The following is a 17176-nucleotide window of genomic DNA, read 5'->3' as shown; positions in this document are numbered from 1 at the left end:
ATGAAAACGTAGGACACTAAAGAGGCCTTTCTACGGACTCTGAAAAACACCAAACGAAAGATGCCCAAGGTCCCTGCTCATTTGCGTGAACGTGCCTTAGGCATGCTGCAAGGAGGCACACTGCCAATGTGGCCAGGCAATAAATTGCAATGTCCGAACTGTGAGAGGCCTAAGACAGTGCTACAGGGAGACAGGACGGACAGCTGATCGTCCTTGCAGTGGCAGACGATGTGTAACAACACCTGCACAGGAACGGTACATCTGAATATCACACCTGCCGGACAGGTACAGGATGGCAACAACAACTGCCCGAGTTACACCAGGAACACACAATCCCCCCATCAGTGCTCAGACTGTCCGCGATAGGCTGAGAGAGGCTGGACTGCAGGCTTGTAGGCCTGTTGTAAGGCAGGTCCTCACCAGACATCACTGGCAACATCATCGCCCATGGGCACAAACCCACCGTCGCTGGACCAGACCAGACAAAGTGCTCTTCACTGACAAGTCGCGGTTTTGTCTCACCAGGGCTGATGGTCCGATTCGCGTTTATTGTCGAAGGAATGAGCGTTACCCCGAGGACAGTACTCTGGAGCGGGATCAATTTGGAGGTGGAGGGTCCATCAGGGTCTGGGGCGATGTGTCACAGCATCATCGGACTGAGCTTGTTGTCATTGCAGGCAACCTCAACGCTGTGCGTTACAGGGAAGACATCCTCCTCCCTCATGTGGTACCCATACTGCTCATTCTGTGTGTGACTTCCTGCAAGACAGGGATGTCAGCGTTCTGCCATGGCCCGTGAAGAGCCCTGATCTCAATTCCATTTCGAATGTCTGGGACCTTTTGGATTGGAGGGAGAGGGCTAGGGCCATTCCCCCCAGAAATGTCTGGGAACTTGCAGGTGCCTTGGTGGAAGAGTGGGGTAACATCTCACAGCAAGAACTGGCAAATCTGGCGCAGTCTATGAGGCGATGCACTGCAACACTTAATGCAGCTGGTGGCCACACCAGATACTGATTGTTCCTTTAAATTTGACCCCCCCTTTGTTCTGGGACACATTATTCAATTTATGTTAGTCACATGTCTGTGGAACTTGTTCAGTTTATGTCTCAGATGTTGAATCTTGTTATGTTCATACAAATATTTACACATGTTAAGTTTGCTGAAGAGGACAGTTTAGGTCGTTACCCTTGAAACAACTTGCTTGGAATCATGCCAGCTTGGCAAAAAGTGTTTGGAGTGTAAAGACTGGAGGGACAGAATCAATTTGTTTTTTAAAGACTAACTCATGTATCCGTATCCTCATGTATCCGTTGTATCCATTAGAAATGTCCATTACAATTTTCCTCCAGTCCTGCATGTGTGTATTAGCACACATGCTTGTTTAGACGTCCAATTAGTGTTCATCTTGATTTCGCTGAAAGGAAACATCAGCCAACATCAGTAGCCAAAAGTGAAGTAGGGCTTTGCACGGCAGTTGTACTGGTAGCCCACTACCTATCTCACTTTATTATCACCTTCAACATAAACACACAAATATGCATTATCTATATTCATTAGGTGAGATATTTGACTGCCTGACAAAGTTGCATTGATATATTTTCCCTTTAGTCTCTTAACCTTTATTTGTATGATTAATATGGATTGCTGCACTTAATAGCATTTTTGTGGAAAGCACTGAAGCAGTGTTCAAACAGAGAAAAGCACACATCGCTGAGAAAATTGAGTGTCTTTGTCCAATCCAGTGCAGTTCAGCAAAGGGCATTAAAGAGAGCAAATAATACTGCAATATCTGTGAAGACAAGAATTTCCAAACGCGTTTAAAACCGAACTGCTCACTCTGCAATATGTATCCCCAAATGGCTTCCTGAACTCAGCACAAACTTTCAGGGAATATCACAATTACTATTTATATGCCAGAAGGATAGTGTCAGACTGTTCTTTGTTTGAACCTCTGAGGGTTGATGGTGTCTCTTCCCTTGACAGAAAAATCAGAATTTCTCACAGTTCATTATTTATATTGTATCTGGCACTTTGCCATACTGCTTTTTTTAAGATAGATATTCACTGTTGAAATGCTTGCTTTTCCCAATGCTAATCAATACACTACAACTGGCCAGATGGTTAATGCATTTGTTTCAGATTAAGCTTGTTGAGTTGAGTGCATGGCTCCAGATGTGAAGGGATTTAAACTGATATAAATCAGAGAAATCGGTATTGAGTCAGCCAGATGACGAGTGCTGTGAGCTGGTTTCTAGTGACCACTCTCTTCTGTCAGCAGCCATAGTGTTATTAGTATGTGGGGGGCCACATGGAGTCGGAGGTCAACGAAGTGTCATATCTGCCACCTTATGTACTGTAGCTTCACACTGATGCAAAAACTTGATATGGCTTTGCAACACAACAGAGGTGCCCAAAAGCTGTAATGTGGACAGGTTGTTTTGACTAAAATATTCTGCCCCAGTTGGGAGTTAATGTTTTTTAGGGAGGGGAGAGAGAGAATGGACTCGGTATAGAGGTAATGTTGATTAGGGAGGGGAGAGAGAGAATGGACTCGGTATGGAGGTAATGTTGATTAGGGAGGGGAGAGAGAGAATGGACTCGGTATGGAGGTAATGTTGATTAGGGAGGGGAGAAAGAGAATGGACTGTTTAGGGGGGTAATGTTGTTTTGGGAGGGGAGAGAGAAAATGGACTTGTCCATCTGGACAAAATAAACACTTATGTGAGAATGCTATTCATTGAGTACAGCTTAGCGTTCAACACCATAGTACCGTCAAAGCTCATCACTAAGCTAAGGACTCTGGGACTAAACACCTCCCTCTGCAACTGGATCCTGGACTTCCTGACGGGCCGCCCCCAGGTGGTGAGGGTAGGTAGCAACACATCTGCCACACTGATCCTCAACACTGGAGCTCCCCAGGGGTGCGTGAAGAGTCCCCTCCTGTACTCCCTGTTCACCCACGACTGCATGGCCAGGCACGACTCCAACACCATCATTAAGACGACACAACAGTGTCTGATCACCGACAACGACGAGACAGCCTATAGGGAGGAGGTCAGAGACCTGGCCGGGTGGTGCCAGAATAACAACCTATCACTCAACGTAACCAAGACTAAGGAGATGATTGTGAACTACAGGAAAAGGAGGACCGAGCACGCCCCCATTCTTATCGACGGGACTGTAGTGGAGCAGGTTGAGAGCTTCAAGTTCCTTGGTGTCAACATCAACAACAAACCAGAACGGTCTAAACACACCAAGAAAGTTGTGAAGAGGGCAGGACAAAGCCTATTCCCCCTCAGGAAACTAAAAAGATTTGGCATGGGTCCTGAGATCCTCAAAAGGTTCTACAGCTGCAACTTCGAGAGCATCCTGACTGGTTGCATCACTGCCTGGTACGGCAACTGCTCGGCCTCCGACCGCGAGGCACTACAGAGGGTAGTGCGTACGGCCCAGTACATCACTGGGGCTAAGCTGCCTGCCATCCGGGACCTCTACACCTGACGGTGTCAGAGGAAGGCTCGAAAAATTGTCAAAGACCCCTGGCACCCCAGTCATAGACTGTTCTCTCTACTACCACTTGGCAAGCAGTACCAGAGTGCCAAGTCTAGGACAAAAAGGCTTCTCAACAGTTTTTACCCCCAAGCCATAAGACTCCTGAAAAGGTAGACAAATGGCTACCTGGACAATTTGCATTGTGTGCCTCCCCCCAACCCCCCCCCCAAACCCTCCTTTTACGCTGCTGCTACTCTCTGTTTATCATATAAGAATAGTAACTTTAACTATACATTCATGAACATACTACCTCAATTTTGCCGATCAACCATTGCTCCCGAACATTGGCTAACCGGGCTATCTACATTGTGTCCCACCCACCACCCGCCAACCTCTCTTTTACACTGCTGCTACTCTCTGTTCATCATATATGCATAGTCACTTTAACCACATCTACATACTACCTCAATCAGCCTGACTAACCGGTGTCTGTATGTAGCCTCCTTACTTTTATAGCCCCGCTACTGTATATAGCCTGTCTATTTACTGTTGTTTTATTTCTTTACCTACCTATTGTTCACCTAATACCTTTTTTGCATTATCGGCTAGAGCCTGTAAGTAAGCATTTCACTGTAAGGTCTACACCTGTTGTATTCAGCACACTGTTATGAACTTGAGTGAAGACCCAAAAGCGGTTTTAACAGAAAACAGAGTTCTTTAATGAAAAAACAGGAATGGCATAAATCCTCTTCCAACGTTGTCAGCGGAACAAAAAGAACGTTAGTATAGTGCAGGATGCACCTGCCAGGCAGACTCCGACAGGACAGGACAAGGTGGAAGCAAACGAGACGACAGCTTGCTTCTGGCATCAAAAAACACAAACAAGAATCAGACACTGAAAGTAGCAGGAACAGAGAAAGAAATAGAGACCTAATCAGAGGGGGAAGAGAGAACAGGTGTGAAAGAGTGAATGAGCTAGTTAGAGGAGATGTAGAACAGCTGAAGAATGAGAGACAGAGAAGGTAACCTAAAAAGACCAGCAGAGAGAGAGAGTGAAGAGAAAGGACAGGAACAGACATAACAAGACATGACAGTACCCCCCCCACTCACCGAGCGCCTCCTGGCGCACTCGAGGAGGAAACCTGGCGGCAACGGAGGAAATCATCGATCAGCGAACGGTCCAGCACGTCCCGAGAGGGAACCCAACTCCTCTCCTCAGGACCGTACCCTCCCAATCCACTAGGTACTGATGACCACGGCCCCGAGGGCGCATGTCCAAAATCTTACGAACCCTGTAGATGGGTGCGCCTCGACAAGGATGGGGGGAGGGACGAGCGGGGGCGCGAAGAACGGGCTTAACACAGGAGACATGGAAGACCGGGTGAACGCGACGAAGATAGCGCGGGAGAAGAAGTCGCACTGCGACAGGATTAATGACCTGGGAAATACGGAACGGACCAATGAACCGCGGGGCCAACTTGCGAGAAGCTGTCTTAAGGGGAAGGTTCTGAGTGGAGAGCCATACTCTCTGACCGCAACAATATCTAGGACTCTTGGTCCTACGCTTATTAGCGGCCCTCACAGTCTGCGCCCTATTACGGCAAAGTGCCGACCTGACCCCCTTCCAGGTGCGCTCGCAACGCTGGACAAAAGCCTGAGCGGAGGGGACGCAGGACTCGGCGAGCTGAGATGAGAACAGCGGAGGCTGGTACCCGAGGCTACACTGAAAAGGGGATAGACCGGTAGCAGACGAGGGAAGCGAGTTGTGGGCGTACTCTGCCCAGGGGAGCTGTTCTGACCAAGACGCAGGGTTACGAAAAGAAAGACTGCGTAAAATGCGACCAACAGTCTGATTGGCCCATTCGGCTTGACCGTTAGACTGGGGATGAAAGCCGGACGAGAGACTGACGGAAGCCCCAATCAAACGGCAAAACTCCCTCCAAAATTGAGACGTGAACTGCGGGCCTCTGTCGGAAACGACGTCAGACGGAAGGCCATGAATTCGGAAAACATTCTCGATAATGATCTGAGCCGTCTCCTTAGCAGAAGGGAGCTTATCGAGAGGAATGAAATGAGCCGCCTTAGAGAATCTATCGACAACCGTAAGAATAACTGTCTTCCCCGCTGATGAAGGCAGTCCGGTGATAAAATCTAAAGCGATGTGAGACCACGGTCGAGAGGGAATGGGAAGCGGTCTGAGACGGCCGGCAGGAGGAGAGTTCCCAGATTTAGTCTGCGCGCAGACCGAACAAGCGGCGACAAATCGACGCGCGTCACGTTCCCGAGTGGGCCACCAGAAACGCTGGCGAATGGAAGCGAGCGTACCCCGAACGCCGGGGTGGCCGGCTAACTTGGCAGAGTGGGCCCACTGAAGAACGGCCGGACGAGTAGGAACGGGAACGAACAGAAGGTTCCTAGGACAAGCTCGCGGCGACGGAGTGTGAGCGAGTGCTTGCTTTACCTGCCTCTCAATTCCCCAGACAGTCAACCCGACAACACGCCCGTCAGGGAGAATCCCCTCGGGGTCGGTGGAGACCTCAGAAGAACTGAAGAGACGAGATAAAGCATCAGGCTTGGTGTTTTTTGAGCCCGGACGATAAGAAATAACAAACTCGAAACGAGCGAAAAACAGAGCCCAACGAGCCTGACGCGCATTAAGTCGTTTGGCTGAACGGATGTACTCAAGGTTCCTATGGTCAGTCCAAACGACAAAAGGAACGGTCGCCCCCTCCAACCACTGTCGCCATTCGCCTAGGGCTAAGCGGATGGCGAGCAGTTCGCGATTACCAACATCATAGTTACGTTCTGACGGCGATAAGCGATGAGAGAAAAACGCGCAAGGATGGACCTTGCCGTCAGAGAGAGAGCGCTGAGAAAGAATGGCTCCCACGCCCACCTCTGACGCGTCAACCTCAACAACAAACTGGCTAGAGATGTCAGGTGTAACAAGAATAGGAGCGGATGTAAAACGATTCTTAAGAAGATCAAAAGCTCCCTGGGCGGAAACGGACCACTTAAAGCACGTCTTAACAGAAGTAAGGGCTGTGAGGGGAGCTGCCACCTGACCGAAATTACGGATGAAACGACGATAGAAATTAGCGAAGCCCAGAAAGCGCTGCAGCTCGATGCGTGACTTAGGAACGGGCCAATCAATGACAGCCTGGACCTTAGCGGGATCCATCTTAATGCCCTCAGCGGAAATAACGGAACTGAGAAAAGGGACAGAGGCGGCATGAAAAATGCACTTCTCAGCCTTCACATAAAGACAGTTCTCCAAAAGGCGCTGGAGGACGCGTCGCACGTGCTGAACATGAATCGAGAGAGACGGAGAAAAATCAGGATATCATCCATGTAAACGAAAACAAAAATGTTCAGCATGTCTCTCAGGACGTCGTTAACTAGTGCCTGAAAGACAGCTGGAGCGTTAACGAGGCCGAAAGGAAGAACCCGGTATTCAAAGTGCCCTAACGGAGTGTTAAACGCCGTCTTCCACTCGTCCCCCTCCCTGATGCGCACGAGATGGTAGGCGTTACGAAGGTCCAATTTGGTGAAAAACCTGGCTCCCTGCAGGATCTCGAAGGCTGAAGACATAAGAGGAAGCGGATAACGATTCTTAACTGTTATGTCATTCAGCCCTCGATAATCCACGCATGGGCGCAGGGACCCGTCCTTCTTCTGAACAAAAAAACCCCGCTCCGGCGGGAGAGGAGGAGGAGACAATGGTACCGGCGTTGAGCGAAACCGACAAATAATCCTCGAGAGCCTTACGTTCGGGAGCCGACAGAGAGTATAATCTACCCCGGGGGAGTAGTTCCCGGAAGGAGATCAATACTACAGTCATACGACCGGTGTGGAGGGAGAGAAGTGGCCTTGGAACGACTGAACACCGTGCGCAGATCGTGATACTCCTCCGGCACCCCTGTCAAATCGCCAGGCTCCTCCTGTGAAGTAGAGACAGAGGAAACAGGAGGGATAGCAGACATTAAACAGGTTACATGACAAGAAACATTCCAGGATAGGATAGTATTACTAGACCAATTAATAGAAGGGTTATGGCGCACTAGCCAGGGATGACCCAAAACAACAGGTGTAAAAGGTGAACGAAAAATTAAAAAAGAAATGGTTTCGCTATGATTACCAGAGACAGTGAGGGTTAAAGGCAGCGTCTCACGCTGAATCTTGGGGAGAGAACTACCATCTAAAGCGAACAAGGCCGTGGGCTCCCCTAACTGTCTGAGAGGAATGTCATGTTCCCGAGCCCAGGTCTCGTCCATAAAACAGCCCTCCGCCCCAGAGTCTATCAAGGCACTGCAGGAAGCAGATGAACCGGGCCAGCGGAGATGGACCGGAAAAGTAGTGCGTGATCCAGAAGGAGAGGCCTGAGTAGTTGCGCTCACCAGTAGCCCTCCTCTTACTGATGAGCTCTGGCTTTTACTGGACATGAGGTGACAAAATGACCAGCGGAGCCGCAGTAGAGACAGAGGCGATTGGTGATTCTCCGTTCCTTCTCCTTGGCCGAGATGCGGATACCCCCAGCTGCATAGGCTCAGCATCCGAGCCGGCGGAGGAGGGTGGCAGTGATGCGGCAGGTGGCAGTGATGTGGAGAGGGGAGCAGCGGAGAACGCGAGCTCCTTTCCTCGAGCTCGGCGACGAAGATCAAACCGTCGCTCTATGCGAATAGCGAGAGCTATTAAGGAGTCCAGACTGGAAGGAACCTCCCGGGAGAGGATCTCGTCCTTAACCTCGACGAGGAGACCCTCCAGAAAACGAGCGAGCAAAGCCGGCTCGTTCCAGTCACTTGAGGCAGCGAGAGTGCGAAACTCAATAGAATAATCCGTTATGGATCGATTCCCCTGACATAGGGAAGACAGGGCCCTGGAAGCCTCCTCCCCAAAAACAGAACGGTCAAAAACCCGTATCATCTCCTCCTTAAAGTCTTGATACTGGTTAATACACTCAGCCCTCGCCTCCCAGACTGCCGTGCCCCACTCACGCGCCCGTCCGGTAAGGAGAGAAATGACGTAGGCGATGCGGGCTGCGCTCCTGGAGTAAGTGTTGGGCTGGAGAGAGAACACCACATCACACTGAGTGAGGAATGAGCGGCACTCAGTGGGCTCCCCAGAGTAACACGGCGGGTTGTTGATCCTGGGCTCCGGAGACTCGGAAACCCTGGAAGTGGGCGGTGGATCGAGGTGGAGTTGGTGAACCTGTCTTGTGAGGTCGGAGACTTGGACGGCCAGGGTCTCAACGGCATGTCGAGCAGCAGACAATTCCTCCTCGTGTCTGCCTAGCATCGCTCCCTGGATCTCGACGGCGGAGTGAAAAGGGTCCGGAGCCGCTGGGTCCATTCTTGGTCTGATTCTTCTGTTATGAACTTGAGTGAAGACCCAAAAGCGGTTTTAACAGAAAACAGAGTTCTTTAATGAAAAAACAGGAATGGCATAAATCCTCTTCCAACGTTGTCAGCGGAACAAAAAGAACGTTAGTATAGTGCAGGATGCACCTGCCAGGCAGACTCCGACAGGACAGGACAAGGTGGAAGCAAACGAGATGACAGCTTGCTTCTGGCATCAAAAAACACAAACAAGAATCAGACACTGAAAGTAGCAGGAACAGAGAAAGAAATAGAGACCTAATCAGAGGGGGAAGAGAGAACAGGTGTGAAAGAGTGAATGAGCTAGTTAGAGGAGATGTAGAACAGCTGAAGAATGAGAGACAGAGAAGGTAACCTAAAAAGACCAGCAGAGAGAGAGAGTGAAGAGAAAGGACAGGAACAGACATAACAAGACATGACACACACGTGACAAGTAAACTTTGATTTGATTTGATGTTGTTTAGGGAGGGGAGAGAGAGAATTGACTTGGTAGGGAGGTAATGTTGTTTAGGGAGGGGAGAGAGAGAATTGACTTGGTAGGGAGGTAATGTTGTTTAGGGAGGGAGAGAGAGAATTGACTTGGTTGGGAGGTAATGTTGTTTAGGGAGGGGAGAGAGAGAATTGACTTGGTAGGGAGGTAATGTTGTTTAGGGAGGGGAGAGAGAGAATTGACTTGGTAGGGAGGTAATGTTGTTTAGGGAGGGGAGAGAGAGAATTGACTTGGTAGGGAGGTAATGTTGTTTAGGGAGGGGAGAGAGAGAATTGACTTGGTAGGGAGGTAATGTTGTTTAGGGAGGGGAGAGAGAGAATTGACTTGGTAGGGAGGTAATGTTGTTTAGGGAGGGGAGAGAGAGAATTGACTTGGTAGGGAGGTAATGTTGTTTAGGGAGGGGAGAGAGAGAATGTATGAAAGCGTTATGAGCATTTTCATGGAAGAAACCTGATAATACATAGTAAATGTAAATCCGGGACACTCCAATTAGTATAATATATTACGTTTTGTATGGTATGTATTAATTTGTAGATGACCATTATCCATTTCGTATAATATGTTACAAATTACAATTCATATATGATATGTTATGAATTGCAACCCCTGGTAACGTCCCTGCCAACCACTAACATTCAGCATCCTAAAGATGTAGATTGAACTGATGTTTATCAGTAATTAAAGTGCAGTTCCCTTCCGAGAACTCTTCCACTAATGAATACAACATGCTCTTTATTAGTCACATTAGTAGACATTGTGCATTAACAACAAAGGTGTCCATAAATTAGGGAGAAAACACCCATGAAGGCATGATCCACATGCTGTAGCAGCTCATAATAACTATAAGGTCAAATGCCAGCAATTTGAGAGACATCTGCTCTTGGCACACTTGCTCTAAGTGGTTTTAATTGTGAAGTGAATTAAGACATAAAGTCAATGGCTGCGCCCTACTCTGCAGGACTGCTGGCAGTGTATTTGCATTAGCCTAATCACTCAATGCTTGAATGACAAAGGCTTCTTAATGAGCCCAGTGGCCAGTCAGTGAGCCTGGGGAATGGGCCTTTTTAGCCAAGATCCAGTCATTAGTGTTAAGGTTTGCATCCAAAAGGGCACCATATTCCCTATATAGTGCACTACTTTTGACCAGGGCCTTTAAGGCTCTGGTTAAAATAAGGGCACTATAGGGAATAGGGTGCCATTTGGGACAAATTCTTAGAGTCCATATGAGGAGAGCAGCATGCGCACAGCCTGCCAGTCAGCCATGCCGCTGCACAGAGACACATCATGTCTATTCCAATAACCTTTCTATGAATTAATAACACTCTTCCCCAATTGCCGGTGGTTTTATTTGCCCCACCCCCAAGTTTTCTAAGCAAAAAAACACTTATTTATTGTCTGTTTAAAAAAAAACTTTTTTAATCATTGTTGGACATAAAAGGCTGTACAAACACCAGGAAATCAGCTCCAAGTGATTTTCATTTTAAAAATCTGTTCCCATGTATTCAAACACATAATATAGAGACATGATTGTTTACAAATGTGCCATGTTTTTAAAATTATTATCTTTGTCAAAAATTATATCTGTTTGGGCTTCTTGGGGTCAGTTTGAAGTTACATTTTTCATTATGTTCCGGCTGAATCTAGTTGATGATCTCAGCTTTAAATGGAAACTTAGCTGGCTATACAACTTATGTCCAACTTCTCGTCTCTCATGATTGTTCAGCTTTACTCTCTCCTCTTTGCTCCCTCTCTCTGTCTCTGGGCAATTCCATGGTATGCCAAACAAAATGTGTGCCAAGCAAAAACAATTGATTTCAAAGTTTAACAAACCATACAACTTTATGCAAAATGACTACTTTTAACAATTTCCAATTAAAAATGTACAGAAACTAATTTCGTAGAATAACTTTGCAGATACAAACCTTGGTAACGGAATTATGTTAAAATCTCCCTTTGGTTTTTAAATTGACCGTTCTTTACTGGAAGAAGTTTGGATCCACTTAGACTCCTGGCTGCCCGTAAAAACTGAGCAATCGGGGGAGAAGGGCCTTGGTCAGGGAGGTGACCAAGAACACAATGGTCCCTCTGACAGAGCTCCAGAGCTCCTCTGTGGAGATGGGAGAACCTTCCAGAAGGACAACCATCTCTGCAGCCCTCTACCAATCAGACGTTTATGGTAGAGTGGCCAGACGGAAGTCACTCCTCAGTAAAATGCACATGACATCCCTCTCCGAGTTAGCCAAAAGGTACCTAAAGGACTCAGACAATGTGAAATAAGATTATCTGGTCTGATGAAACCAAGATTGAACTCTTTGTCCTGAATGTCAAGCGTCAAGTCTAGAAGAAATATGAAACCATCCCTACGGTGAAGCATGGTCGTGGCAGCATCATGCTGTGGGGATGTTTTTCAGTGGCAGGGAAACTTGTCAGGGTCAAGGGAAAGATGAACGGAGCAAAGTACAGAGAGATCCTTGATGAAAACCTACTCCAGAGCGCTCAGGACCTCAGACTGGGGCGAAGGTTAACCTTCCATCGGGACAACAAACTTAAGCAAACTGCCAAGACAACGCAGGAGTTGTTTCGGGACAATGTCCTTGAGTGGCCCAGCCAGAGCACGGACTTGAACCCGATCTAACATCTCTGGAGACCTGAAAATAGCTGTGCAGCGACGCTCCCCATCCAACCTGACAGAGCTTGAGAGGATTTTAAATTGTTATTTTCGGTTACTGGCCCAATGCTCTAACCACTTGGCTACCTGCCGCCCCACAATTTGCAGAGAATAATGGAAGAAACTCCCCTAATATTGGTCTGCCAGGCTCGACAACTCCATTGTGTCCTCCTCCCAGAGCGCTAAGAACCTTGGCGTGATCCTGGACAACACCCTGTCGTTCTCAACTAACATCAAGGCGGTGGCCCGTTCCTGTAGGTTCATGCTCTACAACATCCGCAGAGTACGACCCTGCCTCACACAGGAAGCGGCGCAGGTCCTAATCCAGGCACTTGTCATCTCCCGTCTGGATTACTGCAACTCGCCGTTGGCTGGGCTCCCTGCCTGTGCCATTAAACCCCTACAACTCATCCAGAACGCCGCAGCCCGTCTGGTGTTCAACCTTCCCAAGTTCTCTCACGTCACCCCGCTCCTCCGCTCTCTCCACTGGCTTCCAGTTGAAGCTCGCATCCGCTACAAGACCATGGTGCTTGCCTACGGAGCTGTGAGGGGAACGGCACCGCAGTACCTCCAGGCTCTGATCAGGCCCTACACCCAAACAAGGGCACTGCGTTCATCCACCTCTGGCCTGCTCGCTTCCCTACCACTGAGGAAGTACAGTTCCCGCTCAGCCCAGTCAAAACTGTTCGCTGCTCTGGCCCCCAATGGTGGAACAAACTCCCTCACGACGCCAGGACAGCGGAGTCAATCACCACCTTCCGGAGACACCTGAAACCCCACCTCTTCAAGGAATACCTAGGATAGGATAAAGTAATCCTTCTCACCCCCCTTAAATGATTTAGATGCACTATTGTTAAGTGGCTGTTCCACTGGATGTCAGAAGGTGAATTCACCAATTTGTAAGTCGCTCTGGATAAGAGCGTCTGCTAAATGACTTAAATGTAAATGTAAATGTTGTAGAGTCATACCAATTGTGTCGTACCCAAGAAGACTAAAGGCTGTAATCGCTGACAAAGGTGATTCAACATAGTACTGAGTAAAGGGTCTGAATACTTAGGTAAATGCAATATTTCAGTTTTTGTTTTATATAAATTTGCAAAAATGTCTATTTAACATTTTTTGTTTTGTCATTATGGGGTATTGCATGCAGATTGATGAGGGAAAAAAACTATTTAATCAATTTAAGAATAATGCTGTAACAAAATGTGGAAAAAGTCCAAGGGAATGAGTGCTTTCCGAACACACTGTTTGTGCGTTTTTGGTTATGGAATTACAAGGCACAAGGCAGTATCTGTTTGTGGGGTTTTGGTTATGGAATTACAAGGGACAAGGCAGTATCTGTTTGTGGGGTTTTGGTTATGGAATTACAAGGCACAAGGCAGTATCTGTTTGTGGGGTTTTGGTTATGGAATTACAAGGCACACAGCAGTATCTGTTTGTGGGGTTTTGGTTATGGAAATACAAGGGACAAGGCAGTATCTGTTTGTGGGGTTTTGGTTATGGAATTACAAGGCACAAGGCAGTATCTGTTTTTGGTTATGGAATTACAAGGCACAAGGCAGTATCTGTTTGTGGGGTTTTGGTCATGGAATTACAAGGCACAAGGCAGTATCTGTTTGTGGGGTTTTGGTTATGGAATTACAAAGCACAAGGCAGTATCTGTTTTTGGTTACGGAATTACAAGGCACACAGCAGTATCTGTTTGTGGGGTTTTGGTTATGGAATTACAAGGCACAAGGCAGTATCTGTTTGTGGGGTTTTGGTTATGGAATTACAAGGCACAAGGCAGTATCTGTTTGTGGTGTTTTGGTTATGGAATTACAAGGCACAAGGCAGTATCTGTTTTTGGTTACGGAATTACAAGGCACACAGCAGTATCTGTTTGTGGGGTTTTGGTTATGGAATTACAAGGCACAAGGCAGTATCTGTTTGTGGGGTTTTGGTTATGGAATTACAAGGCACAAGGCAGTATCTGTTTGTGGGGTTTTGGTTATGGAATTACAAGGCACAAGGCAGTATCTGTTTGTGGGGTTTTGGTTATGGAATTACAAGGCACAAGGCAGTATCTGTTTGTGGTGTTTTGGTTATGGAATTACAAGGCACAAGGCAGTATCTGTTTTTGGTTACGGAATTACAAGGCACACAGCAGTATCTGTTTGTGGGGTTTTGGTTATGGAATTACAAGGCACAAGGCAGTATCTGTTTGTGTTGTTTTGGTTATGGAATTACAAGGCACAAGGCAGTATCTGTTTGTGGGGTTTTGGTTATGGAATTACAGTAGTATTTGTAAAACTTACTGAAGGTAAACACTAAATGTTTGATGTACTTCTGTTTTGTTATGTTTCTGAAACCTATGAAGACTTTTTCTGGTAGATGTTTTGTAAGACCCCTTTTCCATCTGTTAATCCAGAAATCAAAGCCTTTAATTATGCCTAATTTTTAAGATGGAAAATGGTTGAAATATTTATCTATGCTCCTACATGTTGGTGCTCATGGGTCCTTTTCCATGGAAATATCACTCTCTCACTCAGTTGTGTTTGGCCTGTGGTATTGTAAATAACTATAATTTAGCATCATGACTGAGCCAGTGAATCCATGACTGAGCCCCGACCACTGAACACCAGCAAGTCATGCTTGCAAAAAAGCAGGTGACCAGTAAGTCAGGGTTGTTTTCCTTAGGCACAAAACGGAAGAAAACAAAATGAAACAAGGAGTGATAATCTGGGCTTGTTCAATAAGAAACGCTCATTTTCGGTTTCTGTCGCAAAACGTTGTAAAACGTTGTACGTTGCGTGCCTCAATGAACACCCCCAGGATACATAAGCAGTAGGAAACAGTTCACTGTCCATTTGTCCTGACCATGTTCTTTGTTCAGCATCTGCCGTTTGCCAGCAACATGAGAGCATATACAGCTGGTTGGTTCTCTCTCTCTCTCTCTGCTGTACAATATTTCTACTGACTCCCTCTGTATTGAAATGCCGCCCATCTTCACTATAAACTTGTTTTTAATCCCCTACGAAGCTGATAAACTAAAGAGGCAGGACATCTATAGGCTGTATAAATATATGAGGCCACTGTGTTTCTAATCGTTAAGTGTTTCCAAATCGGGGGTCCAGGTTTAGTACACAATGGCACATCTGTGTATGATAAATCATCACTGAAAGCATGTTGGTGTTACAGCTCATCTGCAATTGTGTGTATTTTTGTCTCTTCTGAGATAGGTGCAAAAATGGAGGAACATCTGTCCATTGGGCTCACAGCTGTGTGGTCTCTCACAATCAGACACATTTTTAGTGCAGCAGTGTACAGTAGAGGAGAGTACCAGAGGCCCTGGTTTCCTCTTCCGCAGTACCAGATGGTGGGGCTGGTGTGGTGAGCTCAGCCTCCACTCCTCTGGGGTCCCAAATACACTGCTGTGTCTATCTGGACCCTGGGCCAGCAGAATTATTCCAGCAATTTCAGTGATTATGTTCACGTTTTGCACTGGTTAATGCATGATGGTCGCACGTAGAACGAATGTCTGATTATTCAGAGAGATTCTTTAATCAGTGATTCACATTTCAAGGGACCACTGTTCAATATCCTACTTTCAAAGGGCAAGAATTAAACACAAGTAATTGTGACACTGCGGAGAAACAGCAGAGGGAAACAAAGAAATTAGAGAGCACACAAAGAATGAAGGTCATAACAAACTGTTCATGTCAAAGGCAATTATTCATCATTGTGTTGTATCCGAGGGTATTCTATTATCTGGGAGGCCTAAACACACATGCCCTGTGTAGCTGACGGAAAACGGTCGCATTGAAGTGGGTTGCAATTGAATATACATTACAGATCTCACGGACGACTCTTTTGGTTTTGCTGTTGGTAATGGTAAACACTCTCCTGTTTGCCTCTATCTCCCAGCTGCACCGTCAGAATTAAAGCGGTGTACCATAAGGTTTAGTTGTCAGGGAAGGACAGCAGGAACAGTTGTTAGTTGTTTGCATGCTGAGCCTGTATCTCTATAGCTGCATCACTTGCATTATTCATTGTGTGTTCTCAGATTGCTTTAAACAAGTCATATGTTTCCCATTCAATATGAAATCAGGAACGACTAACCTACACATCTGAAATTATACTCAAAAATCAGCCTGATGTTGTTTATTTTGTTTTTCCCTTTCTAATCCAGGCAAATGGAATGGTCGTAGATAAGATAAACCACATCAGCTTTAGAGAGTTAGCTAAACTATCATGTTATCCATCATGTTATCCATCTGTTCCCCTGATGGTTTTGTCTGAAAGCCTTTACACCTGCTGTTGTTCTCCTCAGGTAGGTTACTGACATGTCATCTCTAATTCACCAATCTGTCTTCATCACTCGGTTTAGAACATTGGAGAGCTGCAATTAGTAGATCAGTAGATTCTCTACATGGATCTGGCGTGCTTCTGTTGCTTCTCTCCACTGATTAATCCGTAACCCAAGATGCTCTTGTTTATGTAAACAAACACATTACAAGCTATCTCTTGATTAGCGGTAAAAGGCTCAGGGATGTTATTATTCCTTCCTCGCTGTCTCAAGACTAGGGTTGCAATGACGGGTATGTTACTGGAAACTTTTTTACCATTATTTTGTTAATTTCTTTTTTTTGGGGGGGGGGGTTGTACTTCAGATCATCACAGATGTCTGTAGTTCTATAGTATCTAAACATTATAAAATAAGATGATTTCAATATATATATAATGATAAAGCTATAAAACACGATCCTAAATATAAACCATTCACTTAGTGTTTAATACAAGGGTTTCTGCATGAAATATCAATATGTCAATGTTTTGGTGCAGTTGTGAAAAAGGTCAACAGTTGGAATGATTGCAGATTTAATTGAAAATAATGCCATTGTTGATGACATGGTTTTACATTAATTAGGCATTTTTATGGGGGGGGGGGGGTATGATATTTGTGCGTCTAACTTTCTCACTCACCATTATTCATGATTAATTCTGGTTTAAGTGAATTTGTCCCAAAACTTAAGGTCCCCTAAAATCGGGGGTCTATGTACAAAAAGTGTTGTAATATCTAAACGTTCACACGATATGGATGAAAATTAAAGCTGATAGTCTGCACTTTAACCTCACAGTCAATGTACAGTGCCTTGCGAAAGTATTCGG

The sequence above is a fragment of the Oncorhynchus masou genome, chromosome 16 (assembly GCF_036934945.1).
Source record: "Oncorhynchus masou masou isolate Uvic2021 chromosome 16, UVic_Omas_1.1, whole genome shotgun sequence".
NCBI lineage: Eukaryota > Metazoa > Chordata > Actinopteri > Salmoniformes > Salmonidae > Oncorhynchus > Oncorhynchus masou.
This window is presented reverse-complemented; position numbering follows the sequence as displayed.